The sequence below is a fragment of the Limulus polyphemus genome, unplaced genomic scaffold (assembly GCF_000517525.1).
Source record: "Limulus polyphemus unplaced genomic scaffold, Limulus_polyphemus-2.1.2 Scaffold4751, whole genome shotgun sequence".
NCBI lineage: Eukaryota > Metazoa > Arthropoda > Merostomata > Xiphosura > Limulidae > Limulus > Limulus polyphemus.
In genome coordinates, this window is record NW_013670361.1 from 50,109 (window position 1) to 58,605 (window position 8,497).

The 8,497-nt window shown below is 35.1% G+C and overlaps 1 pseudogene; it reads left to right on the forward strand.

Annotated features, from left to right (window-relative positions):
- LOC106471642 overlaps nt 1-8,497 on the forward strand; it is a 50,412-nt pseudogene that overhangs the window by 34,645 nt on the left and 7,270 nt on the right.

An 8,497-nucleotide genomic window follows, 5' to 3' on the forward strand; every position in this document is an offset into this window, starting at 1 on the left:
AACGGCTTTACCTCGGTAAATATACTATTTAGATATCTTATCGTCAAGAAAGCGGATTTACCTCGGTAAATATACTATTTAGATATCTTATCGTCAAGAAAGCGGATTTACTCGGTAAATAAACTATTTAGATATCTTATCGTCAAGAAAACGGCTTTACCTCGGTAAATAAACTATTTAGATATCTTATCGTCAAGAAAACGGCTTTACTCGGTAAATACATTATTTAGATATCTTATCGTCAAGAAAACGGCTTTACCTCGGTAAATATACTATTTAGATATCTTATCGTCAAGAAAGCGGATTTACCTAGGTAAATAAACTATTTAGATAACTTATCGGCTATTCGTATCAAAACACTAGTTAAAGCGGTTGTTATTCAACTTTCTGTAACTCCCCAAAACTTGACGAACCGATAAGGCAGTTTTCTTGTGACTATGACAAGTAATTGTTTGTTGTTTGTTTTGCAAAGATTTCTGACCCCGATACATTCTGGACCTGGATAGATGAAGCGTTTCTTCCAGGCTTGTTTGCTACAGAACATTATAATGCAGAACCTCTCAGGGGTCTGGATACCGCCTATCTGTCAAACCTGGTATCATTCAGAGTTGGAGCTCCAAGAATAAGACAACTACGTGTAAAAAGAGGTATTGCAATTTCTAGGCATTCAAATTCGTTGAAAAAAATCAAAACTATACTGAATTAATTTTTGTTATTATTATTATCACAAAGAGATGCACTAGTGAATGTATTGTTATCTTAAATTCTAAGAGATAAATACGTTATTTGATTTATCAAACAGTACATTAATTTCAAAACATTCCTAGCTAATACTCTTCCCGGATGAATTTGAGCTTTCGTTCTAGACCAGCGATTAATAGTAAATGATTAATTTCCAAACTGTTTTATTGACCAACTTAAGTGACCGTTCATTTTTCAAAATATAATTTAAATATTTTTTGTTCATCAAACGCCAAATTAGAAAAAAAAATGGTAGCTTTGGAACGAATTATTTGAATATTTCCAGATGGATGTCGAGTTTATAAGATGATGAAGAGCGTGACAGATGGTTGTTACCTTCCGTATTCCTTTTTCAATGAGGAGAAGTCCATGTTTCAAAAGCGTTGGGAGAAAGTCAATGAGTCCGACATCTCTTCTATTCCATCTAACTCACCGTGGATTTACAAAGATATTTTCGAACTGAAAGGTAAAAAATATTTTGTCGAAGACTATTTACAAACTATCAGATCTCTTAGTTATTGAATTTTTTGAAGTGGCATAACCCCCATTGCTCCTTTATTTCTAATATTTACGTTTTGAACTTCATCTTTCCAATTATAGTCAGATATCTCAAAATATACACTATATATATATCTCCGTGTTTGTATCTCGGTTACATAATCAATAACTTTCTCTTTAGAAGCATCCTTCATCTGGTGATCTAATTATATCCTTCATCTGGTGATCTAATTATATCCTTCAGTTGGTGATATAATTATACCTTTCACTTTTGATCCAACTGTATCCTTCACCTGGTGACCTAATTATATCCTTGAGTTGGTGATATAACTGTATCTTTCTCCTGGTGATCTTATTATATCCTTGAGCTAGTGAAATAACTATATCCTTCATCTGGTGATCTAATTATATCCTTCAGTTGGTGATATAATTATACCTTTCACTTTTGATCCAACTGTATCCTTCACTGGGTGACCTAATTATATCCTTGAGCTAGTGAATTAACTATATCCTTCATCTGGTGATCTAATTATATTCTTGAGTTGGTGATATAACTACATTCTTCATTTGATGATCTAACTATATCTTTGAGCTGGTTATATAACTACATTGTTCATCTGATGATCTAACTATATCCTTGAGCTGGTGATATAACTACATTGTTCATCTGATGATCTAACGATATCCTTCATCTTGGTCATCTAATTATATCCTTGAATTGATGATTTAACTACATCCTTCATCTGGTTATTCAACTAGGTCCTTCATCTGGTGCTCCAACTAAATCCTCCATTTGGCGCTCTAATTACATCCTTAAACTGGCGATACAACTACATCCTTCATCTGGTGACCTAATTATATCCTTGAGTTGGTGATCCAACTATATCTTGTGTCATTCGAATTATTAAAACTGTGTTCAAAGGACAAGATGTTGCTTATACATCATTTTCACAAAAGTCTATATTATGATGGTTTATCAGTTATTTTTATTATTTACACCTAACTTATTCACCGTGGTTAATATACTATTGCAGTAGCAAAATACCCATGTTCAGGATTTGCCATAACGAACCTCCAAATAAAGTTGATAAAGATTGTAATTCTGCTGAGTCAGCTATCGATAAATTTTCACCATGTATTTATATCGTTATTGGAAACCAGCTCAATGATCACGAAGAGAGATAAAATAATTAATGGTGTTTGATATATTCAACGGCTTATTTGACACTTAGGCTAAATGGCTAGGTCATAAACCTTTAATTTCCAAACAGACCTTCCCTAATTTAAAAATGTTGACCAGCGGAAGGTCAATCATTCACCACCACTTAACCTAATAACGGAATTCGCTAACACGGTTATAATTTCTGAGCATTGTCAGCAGCATATCAAGGATGGAACTTGCCTAAATGCTAGCCACTAGGAGGCCATCTTAATCGTGAAGAAATATTTGTTGTGTTTCTTGTAGTTTATTTTCTTAATGGGGGGAGGAGAATTTGTTGTGACCTACTCCGTATATATATAAGCACAATATTCTAGCAGAAGTGCAAGGTTGTGATACATGATTAATAAAGTGAATTCTTAAAAAAGTGAGAATTGCAATATGTCTCCGATCAAGTCAGTCAGTGTCATTACACGATCAAGCAAAATATTTTTTTTCTCTTGTGATTGGTTCAGTATATCATGTGACTAATATGTATATCCATTTCGAAGTCTTTTACTATCTTGTATGTGTGATCATAATAAGAGTTAACGTTGATACCCGAATATTGTGGTAAACCTTTATGGATATATACTATGTTGTTTCACTGAAGACACCATGGTAAACTGTAAATGTTTTGTTGAAATTTTGATATCTACTATGTTGTTTCGCTAAAGACACCATGGTAAACTTTAAATGTTTTGTTGAAATTTGGATATTTACTATGTTGTTTCACTAAAGACACCATGGTAAACCTTAAATGTTTTGTTGAAATTTGGATATTTACTATGTTGTTTCACTAAAGACACCATGGTAAACTTTAAATGTTTTGTTGAAATTTGGATATCTACTATGTTGTTTCACTAAAGACACCATGGTAAACTTTAAATGTATTGTTGAAATTTGGATATCTACTATGTTGTCTCACTAAGGTTACCATGGTAAACTGTAAATGTTCTTTATGTTCTTACCAAGGTCTTCCTCACGTTGGTACCATAGAGACTTACAATGCCGGAGGTTACGTGGCGGATTTGGCCGGTCCACTCTCTAGGATAAAGCGCATGCTTGAGGAGCTTAACGAGAATAACTGGATCGACAAGTTGACCCGCGCTATTTTTATAGATTTTACTGTCTACAACGTCAATGTTAATTTGTTTAGTCGAGTGTCCATGCTACTGGAATTCTCTCACACAGCGGTTGTAATGCCAAGTGTGCAATACCACACATGCCAGCTATACTCCTACGTTGGTCCACAGGCCATTGTTTCCGTAGTCTGCCATTTTGCCATTTTTATATGTTTGATTTATTTCATCGTTACCGAAACCAAAAAACTCAGAAAGGTAAGAGTATAATAAATGTTTTATATTTTAGTGTGTTTTTTCTTCTCTAGATGGCGTGAAATAACTCCATTAACAGATTTAAGTCTTTGTCAACAGGTGTCACTACTCAATTATAGTTTTATTTACGGAGAAAACAAGTACTATGTTTTAGATTTCAAAAAACACTTCGTTCGCTAGATTTATCTAGCATCGTTAGGTAGATACAATTGAAAATAGAACAAAATCGTTACGTTTTATAGTATCAAGTAAAATATTAGGTTATAAAAATATATTACTTGTTTTATCCGTAAACAAAACTTTAATTTTCATGTTACAAGTAACTATTTTAGTCTAATAAAGGTTGCTCTTATAATGTTAATTCGTGTTAGCATTTCGTTTGTTTTGTTGTTAAGCGCAATTCTACATATAGGGCTAGCTGTTCTCACAAGGGGTATCGAAACCTGTTTTTAGCGTTATAAGCCTTCGGACTTACCGCCTAGCTACTGCGTGGTCGTTTTAGAAAATGGTTTGTTTGTTTGTTTGTTTTGAATTTCGCGCAAAGCTACACGAGAGCTATCGCGCTAGCCGTCCCTAATTTAGCAGTGTAAGACTAGAGGGAAGGCAGATAGTCATTACCACCCACCGCCAAGTCTTGGGTTGCTCGTTTACAAACGAATAGTGGGATTGACCGTCGCATTATAACGCCCCCACGACTGAAAGGGCGAGCATGTTTGGTGGGACGTCAGAAAATGGTTTTCTTTGCTTATGTTTAAGCGCAATGCTACACACACACACACACACCATGGACTATCTCCGCTGTGCCAACGACGGGTATTGAAACCCGGTTTTTATTGTTATAAGCCCACAGACTTATTGCTGAGCCACTGGGAGGTATTAATTATGTGATTAAGTATATTACTTTAGGCCTTTGTATGTTCTGTTGCAATGTTCGAATTGAAACGACTTAAAAAGGAGAACACCTTAACTGATACTCTCATATATGTATATAAACAGGGGGTTCGAAACGTCTTGAACCATAAGCGAGTTGCAGCTTTTATTAATTTCAGATAAATGATTTCAAATCTTTGTTGAATGGCACCTTCCCAGGACGTTGGATTGGCAGAAGTGGTCTCCAGGAACGGGCCCCCAGATCTCCAGACTTTACTCCCATGGACTTCATTTTTTTCTGGGGACAGCTCAAAATTAGGGACACCGAACATTTGAAATAACGAATTCGTGACGAGTGTCGAACCATTGACAATGACAACAATATGTTTCGCAGTGTTCAAAGAGAATGGAAATGTCGTCTCCAAACTTGTTTCGAATTACATGGCGAGCACGTGGAACACATTCTGTAAAATTCGTTCGAGTGCCTACGGTTCCAGACTTTTGGGACACCCTTTATATATATATATATATCGCGAATCTAATTACCTCATTGGGCTCCCCCAGTGGCTCAGCGAAAAGTGTGCGGACTTATAACGCTAAAAATCGGGTTTCGATACCCGTGATGGGCAGAGCACAGATAGTCCTTTGTGTACTTTTCTTTGTTTGGAATTAAGCACAAAGCTACACAATGGGCTATCTGTGCTCTGCCCACCACGGGTATCGAAACCCGGTTTCTAGCGTTGTAAGTCCGCAGATATACCGCTGTGCCATTTGGGGGCGTGTGTGGCTTTGTGCTTAACAACAAACAAACCTCCTTGGGCAGTCACTAATTAGATCAAAATTATGATTTAACAATAATAATATTGCATGAAACAAGCATTACGAGGAAACTAACAACCAGCTTCGCCAATGGTTGGTAGGATAATACTTGGCAGAGAAAGAAGTTTAAACTGCTATTTACATGCTGTGAATTCTTCATTTGAGCACGGTCGCGCCACCTCACGGGAAAATGATAATTAACATATTTATTTTAGAAATCATTGTTATCATTCTCACATTGCTAATTTACTAAAACTACTGTATTATGATTTAAGATTTTGAGCCAAAATTTTTTGTCGTTATTGTTAAAGTTGTTGACAAGCGTAATTGAAATGTTACATCATTCATATCTAATGAATATTGTTAGAAAACCAATTCCATATAGGGGGGTGGTAAATGGAAAGATGCGGGATTAGCTGGTTACTTTTTTAGTTATAAATATATTTTTGATTACCTTTTATATTTTTCCTTAAACTTGATTGGTTGGTTAATTATGTTTTAGTTTCAATTTGAATTCTTCATTCGATCGCTTTTTGTTTGTTTGCTTTGTTGTTTAGCACAAAGTTAAACAATGGGCTATTAGTGCTACGGTCACCACGGTAAACGAAATCCGATTTTTAACGTCATTAGTCCATTTACTTACCGCTGAACCAGAACAGGTCAAACTGGACTAAGCGTGGCCCAGTGGTTCGTGCTCCGTAACCGCGAAAAAACAACAGAAAGTCGCACTCCGCACTTTGCGGCTGTAGATGCATTATGACAGTAACGGTCAAATCTTGCTATTCGACTAGAGTAACCCACGAGTTGGCGGTGGGTGATGTTGACTAGCTACCTTCCCTCTCCCCTTGTCAGTAGATAAATGTTAGGGGACGGCGATCAAAATCTTAAGAAGTTTTTCCATGAATATAAAATAAGTATGCAAATAATATTATCTAACTCTGTGTTTTGGTGTAAACTGTCATATATGTATATTGCTAATTCATTATAGTTACTTTAAATATATACATCATTTTATAAATAAGCGTTCTAATTTCAGGAGAAAACCTTTTATTTCAAAGAGTTTTGGAACGTCATGGAGTTTTCTAAGCTGATCCTCAGTATTGTAACTATTATCATGTATGTCATCCAAAATGTTTACTCGAACGTCGTGTTGAGCAATTTGGAATCGAGAAAAGGTAAAAAACTACTTTTTCTAAATCTAGCTTCACTGGACAATGTGTTATAGCTTTAAAGATTAAACATTTTGATATACAAATTTGATAAAATGTCATTCTAATAAATATTGGTGTTATTTTACAAGTTCAGTAAGTTATATAAGGAAAGAACCTAGAAACCTGAAATTTTGCACCCATACTAAGTGAACCCTGAGAGTGTGCACCTGGGTATTATTACTTATCTTATCAATATTGGTTTTATTTTACAAGTTCAGTAAGTTCTAATGTTGGAGAAGTTTGTTGAGTTGGATTGTTAGGGTAAAAAGTTACTAAGATTCATTATGTGACTGACGTCATCACTTCACCTATCACATTACAAAAAGTCAAAAGAACCTTCCGAGAAAAACAACAACAAAAAGAAAACGAAGGCGAAATATCAAGTGAAATTTCAAATCTATTTTAAATTTTATTTTCCAATGTTTTGCAGGTGTTTGCATTTAATAGTTTAGAAAGTTTTCAACCAGAATGACTATTCAGTAAACTAGAGAGTATTAATTAAAGACATATGTCAAAGGTATTATTGATTAAACCGATGGAATTGTCTAAACACATAAACCAAAGGTATTATTTAGGAAACCAGACGGTATTGTCTAAATACATGAGCCAGAGTTATTGTTCTGTAAACAACACGGTACTCCCTAAAGATATAAGTCAAAGTTATTATTCATTAAAGCAAACGAAGTTACCTAAACATTTAAGCCAGTATTATTATTCTGTAAACCAGAATACATGAATGGGCCAGAGTTATTGTTCTGTAAACAACACGGTACTCCTTAAACATACAAGCCAAAGTTATTAATCATTAAAGCAAACGGAATAATCTAAACATTTAAGCCAGTGTTATTATTCTGTAAACCAGAATACATGAATGGGCCAGAATTATTGTTCTTTAAACAACACGGTACTCCCTAAACATACAAGCCAAAGTTATAAGTCATTAAAGCAAACGGAATAATCTAAACATTTAAGCCTGTGTTATTATTCTGTAAACCATACTGTCTAAAGACGAGTAAGTATTAAATAGTATGATTTATTTCACTCACCCAGATGTCATTGTTGTTTCTAATTTTATAACGTCCACCATTTGTTTTCCTACAGGTGAATTCTTGAACTTCCACATCTTCACTTCCTGGAATGAGCTTTTCGTTGTCGTCATGAGTTTCGTTGTTTTCATATCTCTTCTAGAGATACTCCATCTCCTCAGATTCAATACACGTATTAGACTGCTAGCCATGACACTGAAGGCTTCCTGTACTGACCTTATGACCTTTTCGATAACATTCCTCCTCATTTTTATGGCGTTCGCACAGTTTGCATACATTGGTAAACATTTTTTTCCTTCCTCCTATTTAAAGAGTTACCATTTCAGTGGGTATTGTAATTTGATTTCTTGTTTACACAAAAGAAGACTATGATTATTTATACGAAACACTGATTTACACTGCTTGCGTCCTCCGGTGGTTCAGCGGTAAGATTCGGGTTTATAGCTCTCAAATTTGGAGTTCAATCCACACGGCGGACTCACCCCCACATAGCCCATTGAGCGGCTTTTCTCCAAAGCGAACAACAACAACTACTATCCCAATGCAAACAAACTCGATACGATAAGTTGCTAGTGTTCGCGTCGTTCTAGGCTTCATAAGATTGAGTTAACTTAAACTTCAAAATGTCTTTTTAAGATACTGAGCAAACTTGCTAAAGGAAAAGTAATCATTGCAAAATTTCACGTTGTCCCCTGTAATTTTTTTTGTTTCATTCAGATACCTATTTTTTATTTCTAAGTGGCAGTAGAGTACACACACACACACACAGATATATAC